The 20,300-nt window shown below is 46.3% G+C and overlaps 1 protein-coding gene across 1 annotated transcript in view; it reads left to right on the forward strand.

The window, feature by feature from the left end:
* SLIT3 (slit guidance ligand 3) overlaps positions 1-20,300 on the forward strand; it is a 591,744-nt gene that overhangs the window by 182,934 nt on the left and 388,510 nt on the right.

Genomic DNA, 20,300 nt, shown 5'->3' on the forward strand with positions numbered 1-20,300 from the left:
CCCCTGGTCTACTTCTGTAAGTTTGACTAAATCTCAGTTTCCTCGTGTGCAAATCGGGAAGAAGAGGAGTCCCCATGTCCCAGGTTGTTGTGAGAACTGAATGTGATGATGAGTATAAGATGTCTGTGCTTAGGAAAGGCTTGGTTAGCGAATAAGCTATGGAATCCTGAGAATGGCTGGGGTTAGCAGTCAGGAATCATGACCTGTGTCGTCTCTCGGGCTTTCCTTACAAGGGGTCAGGGCGGGGTGGAGGGGGGGGGGCTTAGTTTCCCTAGTCCCTACATTGAGTCACGTTGGGGTGGGTGAGGGAAGCCTCATCAGACTCTGAATTGACGTAATTCTCTTCTTCTGCCACCCTTTGCCCACCCTATCTGACCAGAGCTGGCAGAATTTGGGGATCTTAGAAAGATGGGGACCTTCAAGTGGCCATGGCAGACAGGTCACCTGTGTGCCCCCCAGGCAGCTCATCAGACCCCACAGATGCTTCTCAGTGAACACTGAGCACCCCTGGGACTTTGTGCTCTGGGCGGCTGTGAGGGCTAGTGCAGACATATTAGCACCCCTCCTCTTCGTCCCTGCCCCCTCCTTTTCATCAGCTTTATCCTGAGGTGGATAATGTTTCTCTAACTGCCTAATTGGGAGAACTTAGCTGGAAAATTGCCATCATCCTCTCTTTAAAAGGGTGCCAGCAGCCGGAGGCTGCCAGCTGTAATGTCAGTAGGTAATCCTGGCTTTGCTGCCATGGAGCTAGGAGTACCCCCTCTCTCTTCAGTCTACTTTCCTCATGGTTGGAGCACAGGCTCTAAGAGAAAAAAACCGAACATGGAAGAGCAGGACAGAGGTAGCCCAGGAAGCTGCTGCAAGCACTGATCAGCATTCCTCCTGCCCCCCATGGCCTTCTGCTGCCTCTACCAGTGGGAGATGAAATGCCATCAGTTGGACAGCCAGGGCACCTTGGCACCACACCTTGGTGCGCTGGTTAGCTCCACGGACTCCCACGGCAGCAACCCTGAGTTTAGACTGTGTCTGAGGGCCGTCCCGGAAAAGGAAAATCTAATCGTGAAAACTCGTTCCTGAGTTTGAGAGAGTGTGTACAGCAGTGTTGAGGAGTGTGGAGCCTGGAGCCAGACCGCTTGCTTTATTTCAAATCTAGGCTCTGCCACCTGCTCGACAAGTTACCAAATCGCCTGATTTTATCATCTGTGAAATGTGGGTGATAATTCTAGCACCTACCTCTGCTCCACACATCAAGGGACCCTGGCTGATGGCAGCACTGCCACCCTTAACACATGGCATCCAGGGTCGTCCTGCAAGGTGGATGTCTAGCCCACACAGAGAGAAGGCACAAAGGATTGGATGTCAGAGGTTTCGATGGGCCAGGCTTAGAAGGGGGGCGCCTCACTCCAGTCACATTCCACTCTCAAGAAAGAATGTAGTCATATGGTCCCAGCCTAACTCAGCTAGAGAAGATAGTTTGCTGGTGCTGAAAATGAACAGGCACGGCAGTCTAGTCTCTGCCCCACAGAGAAACCTTCCCGGTAACAAACAGCAGGCATTAATTGAGCACTCGCGTTAAGTGCTTTACACGTATTAACTAAATTACTCAACATGACATGATGAAACTACACACACATACTATATATCAGTGAGGGTCTTGCTAGAAACCCAGTGGAACCCTCAGAGGACCAATTAGAGAGGGTTTAAGGATATCTGTACGACATGTTCATAACAGTATTATTCTCATTAGCCAAAAGGCAGAAGCAACCTAAGTGTTCACCGACAGATGAATGGATAAGCAGAATGCAGCATGAATGTACATAGAATATTACTCAGCCTTTTTAAGGAAGGAAATTCTAGTACGTACCGTATAATACAACATGGATGAGACAGAAAGTAGAATGGTTGTTACCAGGGGCTGGAGGGAGGGGGAAGGAGGACTTACTGTGGATACTGAGTTTCTGTTTTGTAGGAGGAAAAGAGCTCTGGAGAAGGGTAGTGGTGATGGTAGCCGAACAAGGTGAATGTATCTCATGCTTCTAATCTGTAGGGTTAAAAACTGTTCAAATGGTAAGTTTTATGCTACATGTATTTTACCACAATGAAGAATCATTTTAAAAGAGGGCTTAGGGGCACCTAGGTGGTGCAGTCAGTTAAGCCTCCGACTTCGGCTCAGGTCGTGAGCTGGTGGTCTGTGAGTTCGAGCCCCGTATTGGGGTCTGTGCTGACAGCTCAGAGCCTGGAGTCTGATTCAGATTCTGTGTCTCCCTCTCTCTCTGCCCCTCCCCCGCTTGCATGTGGGCTCTCTCTCTCTCAAAAATAAAGATTAAAAAATTTAAAAGAGGGCTTAAGGAAGGGGCTATTTGCAAAATGTAAATGAGTCCTAGGTGCCAATGAGTGATGGTTAAGCACAGAGGGAAGAGCAACCATGGGAAGCTACATCCACCCAGAAACCTGAGGGGTAAAGGAGGGAGCAGTTACCAGAATGAGGTGGGAACAGTAGCCATGGGAGAAGGGCCACCGAACAGAAGGTGAAGCTTTAGGTAGAGGAACTCAGCACTTGCAAACCACAGCCCAGCAGAGTGGAACCAGTGGATAAATACCCAGATCCCTGTCCTCCTGCCCATGACCCCTCTGGCTGTACCCAGCTGGAATCAGAGGGCACGCCCGGGAAGCTGGTGATGTCTTCTAGTGACTCAGCCTCCCCAGGGCTCAGAGATGGGCCGAGGGTGGAAGAGAGCCCTTGGGGGTAACCAAAAAAGATTGGGTTCAGCCACCATATTCCCATTCTATAGATGGGGATACTGAAGTAAAGTAACTCACCCGAGGTCACACACTTAGTGAATGCAGAGCAGGCTTTCAGCCCTGCTGGCCTCAGAGCCTCCTGCAGGAAAGGGCAGAAACTAAAATGTCAGGAAGGTCTGCGAAATACCCAGCACTGTGCTTTCTCCTCAAATGAGTGAGAAAAGAGAGACTCAGCTTAATTTAGTAATTTTCCCAGGTCAGGCAGCTAATAAGCAGCAGATCCAGGATTTCTGACTCCAGAGCTAAGCACTTCCCACCCACTACAGGAACCTTCAGGCAGGCAGTCACTCACTGTCACCACCATTATCACCAGCATCAGGACGCGGTCCATGAGCAAGGCTTTCAGTGTGCCTTGTGTCTGGACAAAGGAAGCCACTATGTACAGACCCTATGCCTCTCCCACCCCCACTAAGCCTTCAGGCCAGGGCATCTACTTTGTAAAAAGCCACACTAAACACGAACCCAAAACACAGTCCCTCCCCTGTCAGCAGACACCAGAATGTTGAGCTAAAAGATATGTTTGAAGCCATCTATCAAACCCCCTCATTTTGCCTGGGCTGAAATGACCTGTTTGTCCAGTGTAAGTTCAGGTCACAAGTTCAACGTTTACTGAGCACCTGGCTAGTGCCCAGCATGAGTTAGATGTGAGAGCGACCCAAGATGCAGACCTGGGTATCTCACATACCATCTGCTTCTTTTAATCCGCACCACCATCGCCTGGACCCAGAGTCCAAAAGCTATGGCCCGTGGACCAGCCCCACCTGTTGGCTGTTTTGGGGCATCAAGGGTCATTGGCACACAGTAACACCCTTTGTTTACCTATTGTCTATGGCTGCTTTCACATTATGACAGCTTAGTTGAGTAATGATGACAGGGATATTATGATCCCTCAAGCCAAAAATATTTATATCACACCCTTTAAAGAAGTTTGCTAACTCCTGACCTAAGCCAAGTACGTTAGTTTGCCATGGCTGCCCTAACAAAATTCCGCGTGTTGGGTGACTTAAAATAACAGGCCTTTATTTTTTCACAGCTGGAGGCTAGATGTCCAGGGTCACTGTGTCAGCAGGGTTAGTTTCTTCTGGGGGCTGCGAAGGAGAGTCTGTACATGCCTCTTCTAGCTTCTGATAGCCTCAAGCATCCTTGGATTGGAGATGGCATTCTTCTGTGTCTTCACATCACCTTCCCTGTATGCATGTCTATCTCTATGTCCAAGTCCTCTCTTTTGGATAGTCATGTTGGATTTGGACCCATCCTAATGACCTCATCCTTATCTGATGGGTCCAGGAAGGCCATTTCCCAATAAGGCTATTTCCAAGTAAGGCTACTTTCACAGGCGCTGGGGGCTAGAATATCAACTTTTCGGGGGATACAATTCAACCCATAGCCCCAAGCTACATTATCTCTTCCTGAACTATGGCAATAGCTTCCTAACTTGTTTCCCCCAGCCATTTTTGCACTGCACCTCATCCCATCCTCAAACCCTTATTCCACAACCCACTGTCCATGTTTCAGATTAATCATTTCTCAGCGTCATTGGAATATGTCATTCTCATGTTCGAAGCTCTCCATTGCACACCCTGTGGGTAAAGGCTGAACTTTACTATCATCTGTGGTGTGCTGCTGCCCCTTGGGGGACCTTGCCACTTGCTCATACCCCACGTGCCTGTACTCTCGCTGTTGCTGCCTCGCTGGCTTTCCTTCTGGTATTCAAAGTTGCCATGCATCCTTCCTAGACAGGGCCTGTGTTTAAACCATCCCTCTTCCTGAGCCTTTGTTCACCTCGCCTCTGTGGGTTCAACTCTTACTCATCCTTCATAGATCATCATAACTATCCTTTTCTCGCTCGCTAGGTCACATCACCCATTAGTGGCTTAGAGCATTTCTCTGACATTTATCCACAGCCATAATGCTCCGAGAGATGAGTCCTTTGTCATTAGGTCCATGAGATAAGAACAGGATCTTTATGCTGCTGCTGTTGTTTGCCTTTGTATCCTGGCAACTAGCACACTGCCCAGCCCACTGTGAGCACTCCAAAACCATCTGTCAAAGGTAAGAAGAATGGAGGAAAGAAAATGGAAAGACAGTCAGGACCCTTGCTCCTGAGGAGCTCAGGGCCTAGTGAGTGCAATCAATGTGCAAACAGAAAATGACAATATAGTGTCAAAAGTTATTATAGAGCAAACATAGGTAGCATTGGGGGAGGCACAGATGAGGGACTTCTAGAATGGGAACAGATTAAGAATAGGGAAGGTTTCCTAGAAGGGATGATGTTGAAACTTAGTCTCGTGAGTGCCCTTAGTCCCACCTTTGCAGATGGAGGAAGGCCATGATTAAGGCCTGGAGGCTTTGTTGCTTTTCCATTGTTGTGTAACAACTTACTACAAACTTAGAGATTTATAAACAGCATACATTTACTGTCTCACGTTCATGTGGTCAGGAGTCTGGACACAGTTTGGCTAGAGCCTCCATGCAGGGTCTCACAGTACTATAGTCAAGCTGCTGGCTGGACTTCATTTCATCTAGAGGTCTGACTAGGGAAGAATCCTTTCCAAGATCCTTCAGGTTGTTGGAAGAATTCATTCCTTTGTGACTGTATGAATGCCTGCTTTTTGCTGGCCATTGGCTAGAGGCTGCCCTCATGTTCTAGAGGCCTCCCACACTTCTCTGCCATGGGGGCCTCCCCAACATGCCTTGTTTCATCACACCAGCAAGGAAAACCTCTCTCCAGTCCACTAAAAACAGAGTCTGGTGTAACTGCAGGGAGTCACAGGAGTGACAGCCCATCACTCTTTCCATATACATAAAGCAATCATGGGAGACTCATCTTACCTCCTTTGCTATGTGACTTAACTGAGTTGAGGAGTTACATTCCATTACCTTTCCCATATTCTGTTGGTTAGAAGCAAGTCACAGGTCCTTCCCTCACTCAAGGGGAGAGATCACACAAAGGCATGAACACCAGTTGGTAGAGAATCATCAGGGGTCACTCTAGGGCCTGTCCACCACAGAGGCCTGAGAGGAAATTGTGTGAGGACACCAACTATTCCCTCTTTTACTCACGTAGGCTTGATGGAGGACCCACTGTGTAGCAGGCACCATCCTTGGTGCTGAGAACACAGTGGAGAACAAGACAGACCAACCATCTACCTTCCTGGAGCTTCTCCATTCAGAGTAGCTGAAGTATGCAGGGAAGGGGGAGATTACTTTCACTGGCATGGTCTTGGGGAATCTTCCATTCAACAGCCTGATGAGTAGAGGACCTTCCTTATGGAGAGCTGCTGCATCCTCTAAAAGCATTAGGCGGGGTCTTTGGCCCAGCCATTGGTTTAGCCATCCCAGAGACCTCACGGGTTATTATGCCCCCAATCATTACTAGCAGGTGAAGCTGTCATTGCTCACTCTTACAATATTTAAGCCAACCCTCCGTGGCCTTATGCCCTTTTTCTGCCCCTACCGTTTTTCCAGCCCTGCTTCTTCCCAGCCTTGAAGAGATATCTCTGAAAAATCCCTCTGGATTTCAGACCAGTGGTAGGATGCTTCCCCTGGGTCTGTTTTTCTGCTGGTCCTTAGAGTGTGCTGTGCCAACTGCCTCTGAGTCTGCCAAAAACCTGCTCTTAAATGTGGAAATACAAGCATCCAAGTGTCCAGGCCGGGACTTGAACCGAGGTCACCTGGACTTGAAGACCCTTCTCTTCCACTGCAACTTGCTGTCTGAGACTGAGAGCACCTGATCCTTGCCCTCCATCTGGAGAATTTTTGATCTCTTGCTTATCCCAGGGGTGTTCATTGAGTGCCTAATCAGTGCCCTAGGCTGAAAACAGGCAGAGTGCTCGCCCTTAGCAAGCTTACAGCCTAATGGAGGAGACAGGTATAGATTGAAGTATTACACACATAAATGGAAAAGGCATCTGATTCCACCTGTAATAAATGTTAAGAGTGACCAGAACGTGGTGATAAGAGAGCCCATGGGACAGCATTAGAGCTGGTCAGCAAGGACGGGAAAGGCATCCCTGCCTCAGAGGTTCTTGACCCGAAATTAGGAAGAAGAAAAGTCAACTAAGCCAAGGGCACAAGGAGAGGCAGTTAGAACAGTAATCCAGGCAGAGGATATAATGTGGGCAAAGGCTGTAGACTGGGAGAAAGTTTAGCTGGGCTGGAGGGAAGAGGGCCAGGTGGTTGTTCTTGCTCAATCTGAAGTCAGACAGCCAGACCCAAACAGAGAGAGTGCAAAGGCCCTAAGCCTGTCTCATTCCCAGGCTCCCTGTGATCCCGACATGCCAGGGCCTCCCATTTATCATTCTGAAGAGCCCTGCCATGCTTCCTCCCTGGGGCTGTCACCCCTTGGGAGAGGTTATCACCACATAGAAATCCAACCAATCCCTTTACCATATTTAAGGCACACAGCTTAGAATAATAACCTTTTTTTTCAAGCCTTCAGAAATATCAAACCCACATATATTTGGAATGAAAGACGAATATTACAACTCTTAGCACCAGGGAAGTATGCAGGCCGCAGCTCTTAGGAAACTGAAAAAAACCAATAAGCACATGCGCATCTGTAAAAGGGGAGAGAGAAGCTTGATTTTGTACACCTTCGGGTTTGGGAGTGCAAGTTTGCGCTGGGAGGAGAGCAAGCTGCAAAGACTCATCTGTGAAAAAGGGAAAGGGAGACAGACAAACCCACTCGTCTTGTCCATGAGCAGCAAGGAGCAGGGTCCAGCCATATGGGCAGTCATGAGGAGGCAGGACTGTGTGCCCTGCTCAGCACTAATTAGAAGCAAACTAAGGCCTGGCTGGAGTGGCTGCAAGGACACCCAGCAGGGACCATTTCCTGCACAGGGCGGGCTGCCCTGGACGAGGGGGCCGACAGGTGCTGCCTCCTCTGACACTTTTGGCAGCATCTCCCCTGCTCCCCTCCTGCAGCTCATCCCAACAAGCGCGTGACCTTGGAATGCCCAGGGAAGCTGGGTTTGGCTAAAGGTTCTGGAGGCTGCTTTCTGCAGGCGATTACTGTCTCTCCAGCTCTCTCTTTGGAGGGCTTATCTATAAACACTGAAGGACCTTCGCGTCTTCTGAAGTTCAGCACAGGGGTGGGTGGTAGTTAGACCTGGCCGTCTTGACACAGGGTCATTTTGACATGACCTAGAAATCAAGCCAGTAAATTGTCAGTGTGTATTACGATGCCTTGGTGTGCCATAGGGAGACAGAGAGGGGGTGACGGGACATGTGCAACAGCCTCAGAGATGGGGAAGCTCAGGACTGAGGCAGAGAATGAGGAGAGGGTCAGAAATAGTAAAAGGTCTGGGATACGACAGCCGCATTCAATATCAGTAATTTTTAAAACCGTATTTTGCATGTTGAAGCAACAGTTGTAACATTGGAACGATTGTGTCAGAAAGCTCAGATCAACGTGACCCACTTTGCATTGGTCGTACAGAGGAAGTGTCTATTTGACAGACTCTCGGAGTTCTTCCCTCTCTCCTTTCCTTTCACATCCTTGGCCTAGACTTTCGTCATCACTCGCTCATACTATTGCAGCAGCCCCAACACTGATCACTCTGTGACCTACCCTCCATGCAGCAGCCAGAGAGATTTTTTTCTAAAATGCATCTGATTGAAAAGGATGCTTGGCCTCTGAATCCTGATACCAACTCAAGGCTGCTGACCCTGGTCCCTGAATCCTGTTCCTTCTACTTCCCTCTGCTCTGGAACCTATTGATTTATCCAAAGATGACCTTGAAGGTCCTAACTGGTAGACAAGTCTGACCTTCATAGGCCTGATGCCTCCTGAGGCTGCCCTCTACCCAGAAGGTGTCCTCAAAGCTTGGTAACACTCAGCACGCCTTCGGAGGGCCAGGGGACAGTGTTGTGGAGCATGGCCCTCGTCCGCTCCTTGGCCTGTGAGCTGCTTCTCCATGAGGATGAAGACGGGACAAGAAGTTGTACCTTGGGTAGTTCCCTGATTTAAAAGGAAAAAGAAAAGCCTTCTCAGTCTGTGAGCACGTGCATATACGTGCATTAGAATTGTTAATGTTTCTTTGAAGAGAGGTAAAATTTATGTGTGGTTTAACCAAACGATGTGTCTCCAGTGGGGGAGAAAACCGCCCCTGACCCCATTAAACACTATTTGTGATGCATGGGGGCGGGGGGGGGGGCAACCTTGAACTCTATGAGCGTGAGAAAACAAAGGGGAAATCGAAATTGTGGATCTGCCAGAAACCTGCCATTCATAGAGCCCACAAATCACAGGGAAACAAAGAGAAATGGAAAGATTTGGTATTAAAAACCCATTCTTCCCTGAACCTGTGCCAGCATCTATAAAACAATTACATGTGATCATACTTGAGGCTTTTCTGAGACACTAATTCTTCTCTTGACATTAAAATGTTGTACATGCTGCTTTCAAAATGTCGCACCCAGTCAAGAAGGGCACACATCAGAAGGGCAGACACAGCATGCAGGCCAGGTTAGCCCCGCTCCTGAAAACTGGGAATCCTCTGTGGTTTTCTTCCTTTTCTCCCCTGGGAAGTTTCCTTGGAGCTGCTAATTTGTGACCCCCAGGGTGTGATATCCTTGCCTAGCTCCCAAACGGCTCCCTTGTTGCCAAGAGACCAGACAAGGGGGTGGTTGGTTCCCTAAGTTCCCCCCACGCTCCCTCGTCCAAAATTTGAGAAAACTCACCAAAGCTCATGACCAGGAGAAGGTGAGGAGGCTTCAAGCGTGGCCCAAGGTGGAATGAATGCACATGCTCAGTTACTGTGAGAAAGCTGACCCCCAGATCCATTTGTGGATGCTGAGTTCCTCATCGTGTTCAATGGGTCTTTGATTTAAGATTAAATAGGGCCCCTGTGTGAAATCGGCTGTTAGTTTTAAAAGCCTTTTCATTTTGACAGGTGAAAACTTCATTAGAATTACCCTATGCAAAGATGTCAGGAAAAATATACAAAGGGAAATTGGAAAATGTGATTGAGTCGAGCGTGCGCTTCCTCTGTCCTGGTGTTTCTGCACGGGCATATTTATTTCTCATGCACTTGCTGTTTGGCATGTCCCCTAATTGAGGCTTAGATGTAAAAATGCACAAAAGGCAGGTGATTCCACAGCTTTTGGCTCCTTGCTGGCATGGCTTCACTGGCTCATTTCTTGGCAGGGGACCCATCTTTGGATCAAATGTGGGGGTATTTCCAAATTGAGCTTTGAGAGGAAGAGCCCGGAGAAGGAGAGGCAAGAAGAAAAATAGGTGAATTAAGTGAAAAGCATGTTGTGGGCCAATTTAATTAGGGCTAATATATCAGGCCCCATATTGTTTTTGGAACTGGATTCGGGAGTAACAGGATCCCTGACAAGTTGTAGCCAGCCCTGCTAACGAGTGACTCTGGAGTTCACAGACCGGTCTTGAGGAAACCCCAACACAGAGCAGCAAGTGGCAAGTCCTCTCTGGTGGCAGGGGTGGGACACGGGGCCAACCACGGCTCTTTCTTCCCTTGGTCTCACTGCCCTTCCTGCTGAGGAGAGACAAGGGCTGGGAGCAAGGGCTTCTGGCAGCGTGGCTGGCCTTGGGCCGTGCAGGCCTGCCCTGGCCAGAGGTATGGGCCTGGTTTCAGAAAGCTCCTGTATGGAGAGCTGCACATATTCCATCTGGGCCTAGAAAACGGGCAGACCCTTCCATCTCCCAGTCACAGCATGGGGACCATGGGGAAGGGGGTCTGAGGTATGTAATTTAATCCCCACATTTTGTGAATAGAAAAGGACTGGCCCAGAGTAGGAAAGGGTCTCACTCCCCACGTACACTGCTGGCTTCGGCCCAAGGGAAGACTTAGGAGACTGGCAGCCAGGCAGAATTGACCTTTCTTTTGCTAGGGACCACAAGCTCCCATATCCTCTGCTTGGTTTCCCTCACAGACTTTGAGGATCACTTGAGACATGGCTTCTCAAACCCTTCCTCAGAGGCTACAATCCAGGGACACTGCTAGGAGGAAGGGGCCACACGTCCACTTCCAAGAAAATAGGCTTGATTTGTCTGTTTTATGTAATGTGCTGGGGAGAAACCCTACTCCTTGTGGTCAAACACAGTCCTCACTATTTGTAGGCTGTGTGACTGAATATGTTATCTTACCTCTTCTTTGTTCCCAATTTCCACCTCTGAGAAATGGGAGTAGAATAATAGTACGTATTTAACAGGATTTCTATGGAGATTCAATGAGCCAGTGTATGTAACGCAGCAAGAATGGGACCTGGATGTAATAATCACTCAAAAATGTTACTACTACTACTACTGTTTATTTGTATTACCATGGTTATTATCATATTTAGAGTTGTAGGAAAGATTCAGTTTGAAGAAAAAGGGGGTTTCCTGAAGGATAAAACAAGTTTGAAATCTACTGATTTGGAACAGAAGTAACCTGTGATAGTAAGTTCAATATGTCAACTTGACAGGGCCATGGGATGCCCAGATATTTGGTCAAACATTAACCTGGGTGTTTCTGTAAGGGTGTTTCTGGATGAGATTAACATTTGAATCGCTAGACCAAATAAAGCACTCTGTGGTGTGGGTGGGCCTCATCCAATCAGTTGAAGGCCTGAATAGAACAAAAAGGCTGACCTCTCCCGACTAAGAAACCATTCTCCTGCCTGACAGCCTTTGAACTAGGACATCAACTCCTCCTGGTTCTATAGCAGCCTACTGGCCTTTGAACTCAGACTGATTTGTCTGTTTTATGTAAGGGACATCAGCTGTATAGATTTGGACTTGTCAGTCTCCATATAATAAATCTTTCTTTATATGTGTATCTGTATGCATATAACCACACACTTATTATATATGGAGTATATAATATATTCTATATGTAACATGTATATATAACAGGATATAGATACATACATGTGTATGTATACACACATACACACACATAATATGTATCTCCTATTGGTTCTACTTCTCTGAGAACCCTAATACATGACCTAAGGACCACACTTGGCCCTCAGTAATGTGTATGTGTGTGTGTGCGTGTGTGTGTGTGTGTGCACATGTATGCATGATTGTCTACATGTTTTCATGTTAAAAATAATCCACATATCCAGTTTCTTTGAAAAATCATAAGGTATAGTAGCAGTAGTCTCAAATTGGCTGGAAGTGATTTCAGCTTATTCCCATTAGGACACGTGATCCCCAGTTCTCACCCAGACCTAGACATATATGCTCCTTTTTATAGCCAGCTCTACATAGGGAATAGAGAAAAATTTTGAGGGATACTGGGAAAGTTGATTGCCCTCTAGAATACAAGATTCATTCATATAGTCAATAGCACTGGTAGGTGGCATGGTGAATTAGACATAACTTAAGGAGCTCATTGTCTTAGAGAACAGACATTTGAGTGGAAAACTGAAGTGCTGAATGGTAAGGGGTAGATCAGATGAAAGGCCAGGTTGTCTGGGATATAGGAGATGTTGAGGAAGGCCACTGGAAAGTGAGGAATCCTTGAATTGAGTCGTAAAGGTTGCATAGACATTTAGATAACTGAGGAAGAAGATAAAAAATAGCTCTAAGAAGAGGGAATGGCATGTGCAAAGACCCTGTGGTAAGAGAAGCAGAATAGATTTAAAGAACATTTTGCCATAGCTGGAGCATATGGTGGCACTTAGATGTTGAGGCCAGAGAGATAGGGAAAAGCAGAATCATCAGGATCATTTTTCTTGAAAATGATTCAAGACCATTAAGGATTTTTAGAAGAGAAATCACAGATATATTTCCATTTTAGGAAGATCTCTCTAGCTACATTATGGAGAACGAGTTGGGAGGAAAAGCTGTAGCTAAGATGACCAAGGAGTTGCCATGGAAGATGTCTGAAAGTCTAAGATTTCCATTCTAGTAGTTAAAGCTTGTATCCCTGTCATATTATATATGGGATAAGAACTTAATCTCTATCACTCTTCATTGTGAATAAGTTCAGGGACCTTCTCCAGGAGGGGGTTTCCATAGTAGGAGGTGAAGAAGGTAGTACGGCATTAAAAACAAATGTCACTTATTCATGATTTTGCCCAGGTCGTATCCTATGAAGAGGGACCATTCAAGAGCTCAGTAATGACCTTTAGTGGGATGTTTATAGGCTGTTCTTTGGGACAAAGAGACAAAGGTCTCTGCCCCCTGATGTTCACATTTATGGCTTTCTTCTTGGAGAATGATGACCAGTTTTCCTTTGTTCCCTAAGACTACCGAAATGAAAACACTATTTTCAGACATCCATGGGACTCAGGGTGAGACTGAATGCTCGACATTAACTTTTCCTTTATAAAAACAAACAGAACTCAAAACCAGTTAGCCAGGATGAGTCCCTTGGGATTAGGACTCTGATTGTCAACTTTTACTTAGGCTCCCACAGTGGGCTGTTTGTTTAAACATCAGGAGGACATTTGGAGAGGCAGCAAACTAGCATTTTCTTGCCAGCAGATATTGTTGATAAATGGTGTTTCCCTGTGTCAGCTTATCATCAGTAACCATGGAGAGAATCCTAATGAGTTAGCCTGATCCTAAACCTTGAAGCACCCCTAGCCCTTTGGTAAAGATGGAAGCACCTAGAATTAGCCACAAGTTCACTAGAAGATGGAATGAGTCAGTATCTGCTCTGGCCTCTCCCCCCATCTCAGGCTTATGATGGAAGTTCTGGTACAGGTCATCATGAGGAAGGTTGTAGATCATGTTCTTGGTGTCTTTGTATCCCTGTTTTCCCTCGGTGTCTAAAGAAATGATCCAACATTGAAAGGGATCTCACACATCATGTGTTGAGTGACCAATTTCTGCCCTCTGCCTAGGTGAGAGCATGGACCCTCTTGCATTTTAGAACATCTTGCCTGCTTTCATTTCCAGAGCACTTTCTTGGCACTCTTCCCTTTGTGGCTGAAATAACCCTATGAAGGTGCAGTTCATAATCCCTATTTAACTAATAGGTAGACTGAAGTTTGTCTGCTTTGAAGATCTTGACCCAAGTTCACAAAGCTTCCATAATTGCTCCAGGACTGAACCCAGCTGTTAAATCCAGAGCATTTTGCTGTCCCGTCTTCCGCATCCAGCTGGTGGCTGTAACATTGTCTCCTCGGGCCCAGGGGAATCCTGCAGTGCCACTCTTCCTTGGCTATCCTTGTTTTGAACTGGATCCCACACTCTGCCCAGCTCTGCTGCAGGCCTGCACCTCCCTGCTTCTACTCTGTTATCACTGAATTCTGAGCACTCAAGGAACCAGAGGAGGGCTTGACAGGGTGATTAGATACATTGGAGGTGAGGCAGAGCAAGGCCCTCCGAGCTCAAGGCCAGTTGCTTCTCTGACATCTCCCTGGGGAAGAAGCTGCTCTCTGGCTCAAGGTCAGTTGGCCTTTGTTTAAGTAAACCCAGTAAGTGGGACTGGACCTCTCTCTACCAGCTGGCAAAAGTCCCACTTGCCTTCAGCACTCACCTTAGGTGAGTATTACCTGGACACCTTGTTCACTGTACCATGAGCCACTGAGGCTGAGACCAAGGTTATGTGGCAGGCCACTGTTACAGTTAGGTCAGTAGCTGTATGACCCACTTAGAGGATGTTTTCATATTTGTGAAATAGAGCCAATAATCATACCTGATCAAAAAGTTATTATGAGGATAAAATGGCATGATGTCTAGAAAGTATTCAGCACTATGAAGGGCACACAGTAGGTGGCCATCATGTCAGTTGTTGTTGTTGTTGTTATTTTTTTATTATATTGTATTGCTAGTGTCTAGAAGGTACATATGAATGGGAGAGAGGAGGAGGAGGCAACCTGGAAGGAAGAATTGATTGGATTAAGAAATGATGAATGATTGAATAGCTGATGAACAAGTCATATGTGTGTATTAGTCAGGCCTTTCCAGAGAACAGCCAAAAGGAGATGATAGGCAGGTGGATGGAGATTTAGTGTAAGGAATTCGCTTTTGCAACTACAGAGGCTGAGAAGCCCTACAATCTGCCGTTTGTAAACTGGAGACCCAAGGAAGCCAATGGTAACTCACTCTGATGCCAAAGGTCTCAGAACCAAGGAGCCGATGGTATAAATTCCAGTCCAAGAGCAGGGGGAGATGAGCTGAGATGTTCCAACTCAATCAGTGAGGCAGGATAAAAGGGGTAAATTCCTTCTTCCTCTGCCTTTTGTTCTATCCAGGCCCTTAACAGATTGGATGAAGCCCATCCACACTAGCTAGGGAGGGCCATCTACTTCCCTGAGTCCATAGATCTAAATGTTAATCTTACCTGGAACACCCTGATAGACACCCCTAGATGTAGTGTTTAATTTGGGCACCCATGGCACAAAATTAACTGTCACATACAAGCATGAGGATAAAAACAAGGCCCAACAGTACCCTGAATCCTTCCCACCAGCCTGATATGTCAAGGGCACTGTCTTTGGGGGCTGCTGTGCCTATGAATCACCTGTTTTGTGAAAACACAAATCATAACCTGAGAGGCATATTCCACACTGATCAGAGATCTCAAAAACTAGGAAGGGCAGTCCAAAGAGATGGCAGAAGTCTAGGGAGAAGGCATGGACCAGGGAAGATGCTTGCTTAGTGTTCAGACCATCTCTGGAAAAGGTCAAACAGAGGGAGTGGGTTTTTGAAACCTTCACCAGGCCATGGGGAACAGGCCTGAGCTCCTGAGCTTTTGTGGTGGTGGGGGATGGGGTGGGCAGACACCCGAGATCTGACCTCTGAGCTCAGTGCTCTGGCCTCCTCTTGCCTGTCCAGGTGTGTGACCCTCCTACCTCCCTGGAATGTGGCCGTGCTGGAGATGTAATCAGCAGAATTCCTCTGACTTCTCAAGAAATGCCCCTTTGGGAGGGAAAAGTACAAACAGGCTGGGAAAATGCGAATCCTGTTTCTGTGGCTGAACAATTGCTCCATTGTAATGACCGTGTGCCGCAAGGTAGAAGTCTAAGATTTCAAATGACATCTTTGTCAGAAGCCATCCACATGTAACTTACATCGTTTGATGCATTTGTAGGAGGGCACATCAGCTTCATCCACCCTTGCTGTTGTGTTTATTTGCTGAGCTATTTTATGTCTACCAAATTATATGCAACATCTCTCTTTCTGGAATTATTGGAGCTGGAAATATCCAGAACTAGACTCATGTGATGTGTGGAATGGTAGATGGTGAATCTATCAATAGATGGGATCCTCTGTGCCTACCAGCATTTGTTCAGATTCTGGCTTAATGTCATCTAAATAGCCTCCCCTGAATCTCTGGGCTCAGTAAAGAAAACCTCTGCATCTGCTAGGAATGGATTCACACTCAGGCCAAAAATGTGCCTAAGTTTGTGCTTAATTATTAGTTGCATGTGGAGAGGTGTATGTGCATGGGCCTGGTGTGGGCAGGGGATGCCCACATTGAAAAAGATGAGGTTCTTTTTGTAGAAGGAAAGACACTTGGTCACTCTGTTCCTTGGAAAGGAGAGTTCTTCCTTGAGTAATTTGTGACCAAATACTGGTCTCCAAGCCATGAAACCCCACGTGTGAGAAGATGTCAGCTCTCCAAAAGAAATAAAACCAAGCTGGGCCCAGTGATAACCATCAAGAAGGCATGGGCAGCCTGCCCAGAGTCAGAGTTTTCCTTTGCTCTGGGCATCCCTTCTGACGGGTTTTCCCCAAACTGGGAATAAGCACTTGTCAAGTATATTAAAACATTAAAAAGGAGGAGAACATTTAGAATGGTCCCTGATTCAGGCCCCTTGGAAGTTCCCCACTTATATTTTTAAAACTCGGGCCTTGGCAGGTCTTGGCTTTCCAGTTGGCATGAGATGGAGTGGAAAATACACTTGATCCTCCAAGTTGTGCCTGGGAGCTGAGTTTGAACCTAACAAAGGGCAGATGAGGGGCAGCACTTGGGAAGCTCTGGGGCTCCAGAGCAAGCTGCAGAACACCAGTGTCAAGTTGGCAGCACTCCTGGTACTGCCACTTCACCTGGCTATTCCCCCTAAACCACCTGTGGCTGAAACTGCCCATGGCTGCTAAGCTCACATTATCCATAACTGCTCTTCTTGCAGAATAAACGTCTCCCTGGTAGTCTGCCCTTGATAGTCCCCAAACTGTCCCTAAGAGGTCACAGCACATGGCTAAACACAATTGTAAAAGCGCATATACCTTTAACAGTAGTATTCTTGTATTCCCTTCTCTTGACCTCCCTTCCTCCTTCCGTCCCTCCCTCCCTCTCTCTCCTCCCCATTCCCCCTTTTCTTCCCTCCCATCCCTCTGTTCCCCCTTTCATTCACCTAGTCATCCATCCATTCCCTTGTCATCCTTTTGTGGGAAGCTAGTTTTAATGTCCCTTCTCAAACTTCCTGGACCAAGGGGGGAAGAAAAGCGAGGATCTGAGGATCTCTATCCAAAGAGGGGAGTTAAGAGCTACAGTATCTCAGTGCTATAGGCAGGGTAAGGTGAACACTGCTGGTAGAGCAGGCAGGTTGTAGTGTTTCAGCACTGGGTAGATGCCCAGCCACATTGAGTACTACTATAGTGAATCTTAACCTAAGGCTCATGGGTGGCACTTGAGGGCTCTCTGAATGACCTGAAATTATAGGCAAAATGTGTGTGGATATTCCTGGGAAGACAGTCCAGTAGAACCATCAGATTCGCAGTTGTAAGAACCATCTGGGACTTAAAGTACTGACTAGCTAAGTTTTAACCCATCTTCATTCTGCCTTTTCTCCCCTTAATAGTAGGAAGACATTGTGGTATAGTAATTAAAAAAAAAAAAAAAAAAAGACTGGAGACATGCTACCTGGATAATGCCAGCTCTACCAATTACCAGCTAGCTATGTGACCTTGAAGAATTATTTAATTTACTGAGCTTCAGTTCTGCTACTTCATAGGAATATTCAATGGATTAAATGAGATAATGTGGGCAAAGTATGTAGTAGTGGGCATACTGCATCTAAGGGGCTCAGGAATTTAGTAATCATCGGTGCTATGGTATCGTAACCTAGAAATACCCATAAGATGCCAGTGTTCTAGTTTGAAGGTATGCTCTAAACCAAGAGATAGCAAACGATGACCTGTGGGCCAAATCCTGCCCAATGGCTGTTTTTATAAATACAGTTTTATTAGAACACAGCCACACCCAGTCATGTACATATAGCCTATGGCTGCTTTTAAACCACAAGCACAGACTTGAGCAGTTATGATAAGAACTGTATGGCCTGCAGAGCCTAAAATATTTACTACCTGAGGCTTTACAGAAAAACATTTGCCAACCCCTGCTATATAAACAGTCAGAAAACAATAATCTACCCTGGAGATTACCCTGTACTCACAAGTACACAAGGAGGCACAGACAAGGATGTTTGTAACATCATTATTTTACTCTCAAATAGCTGAGACCAATCTAAATGTCAACCAGAGGAGGAGTGCTGTGTTCATACTGTGGCAGATAAAAAGAATGAATTTTATCTATATTGAGTAATGTGGAAAAGTCTCCAGTAGGGATTGTTGAGCAAAAAAAGCAAGGATGTTTTCATTTGTGTAAAACATGCCCAACATACTGTATATTTTCTACTAGTTCATATGTAAATATGCAGATGCTTAGAAAGGACACTGGAAAAATATGCAACAAATAGATAATAACGCTCGCCTTTGAGGAAGAACGGAGCTTGGGGTTTTTGTCAATAGAGACTTTAACCCTCTCCATAATGCTTTCATATTATGACCAGGAGAATGCATTCATGTATTTCTTGTTTAATTAAAATGTATTGAAAGAACAGTGTATGTAAAATGAAAGACACTTGGGCAGAACATTGAGGGATGGGTGTGATTCTGATAGGTGGAATGATGAGGGAAGAACATGAGGCCAAGCAGAAGGAGAAGGACTACAAGAGCAAAACAGTGGCAGGGAGGCAGGGAGGCACTGATGTCACTGGGCAATGAGGACAGTGACCAGTGTGTCAGGTCACTGAATGGCAGAAGGTGAGGCTCAGGGAGGGGAGGCAGACAATTAGCATGAAAGGAAGTCATTTATCACAGTAAAGGTCAGAAAGGAGAATTAAGGCATTACACCTAATGCCACTGTGGACCACTCCAGAGAGGCAGCAGGCTGGAAGGTCACAGATACTTACAGTGAGGCTGGACAGAGCCCTGGGGTCCACCTGGCCCTCCAGACTCGGGGATGGGGGCTTACTCTTCTCAATTCCTCCCTTTTATTTTTTTTTAATTCCCTCAGACTATGTTCTAGGGGAAGGAAAACATAATTCACTCTGCTTCTCAGGGCTTCGTAAAACAACGGGATAGTTGGATAGTTAGGTTTGGTTTTTAGCATTAGGAGAAAAAAAAATGCCTGTTTCTAAAACAGTTGCTGTAACACGTAAAAGTTCCAGTCAGATGTGGTTTGGGGCAAGATGACTCTGCATTGATATTTTTAACATAAGGAAATCACCCAGTTGAAGGACACCTTAAATGTGCTTCCTGGGATGAGGAGCAATTATACAATAAACAAGAAGAAACTGAGTAAGGGGCCAGATTTGGGGCTCTCGTTTGAAATGAGGGTAGGCCCTGGCTATGAGCATTTGGTAGAAATAGGAAGTAGGGCAAGGAAATAAAGTTTCAAGGCTACAGAGATGATTGTCAAACTTTGTCTCTGCTGTTAGATACTAGGGAAGCAGTCATTTTTTGCTGTCCCTCGTCAATCCACAGTGGTCCCTGTGGTATAAGGTGCAACTAGTGAGACATGAGCCATCCCGGGTCATCTCCAGGCAGGAACTGGTTGGCAAGCTGTTTCTGTAAAGAGTCAAATCGTAAATATTTTAGGATTTGCAGAACAGGTGGTCTCTGTCACAGCTGCTCAGCTCTGCTGTTGTGACATAAAAGTAGCTGTAGATAGTATATAGATGAATAGAGATGGCTGTGTTCACATAAAACTTACAGATTTGGCCCATGAACCATAGTTTGCCAGTCTCTGTTCTAAAGCAGTGATTTTACACCTTAGGGTTATCAACACTATGTTTTCTCCCTTGGGGATTTGCCGTATGTTGGGAGGTGGTTAAGAGCAGAGGCTTTGAATTCTGGCCAAAAGCCCTTATTACATCTATGATCTTGGACAAACAGTGTAACATCATAAGCCTTAGTATCCTCATCTTTAAAACGGAAATAATGCCTACGTCATTGGGCTCTTTTTTTTTTTTAATTTTTTAAACTTTATTTATTTTGAGAGAGACAGAGCAGGAGCAGGGGAGGGGCATAGAGAGGAAGAGAGAGAATCCCAAGCAGGCTACGTGCCATCAGCACAGAGCCTGACACAGGGCTTGAACCCATGATACTGTGAGACCATGACCTGAGCTGAAATCAAGAGTTGGGCACTCATCCAAGTAACCCAGGCACACCTGGGCTCTTTTGAACAATAAGTTAAATTATTGAATGGAGACAGGATAACATAGTGGTTAAGAATATAGAATGCAGACTTACTGGGCTCACACTCTGGTGCCAGCATTCATTAGCTCCATGATTTGGG

Source organism: Lynx canadensis, chromosome A1 (assembly GCF_007474595.2).
Source record: "Lynx canadensis isolate LIC74 chromosome A1, mLynCan4.pri.v2, whole genome shotgun sequence".
Lineage (NCBI taxonomy): Eukaryota > Metazoa > Chordata > Mammalia > Carnivora > Felidae > Lynx > Lynx canadensis.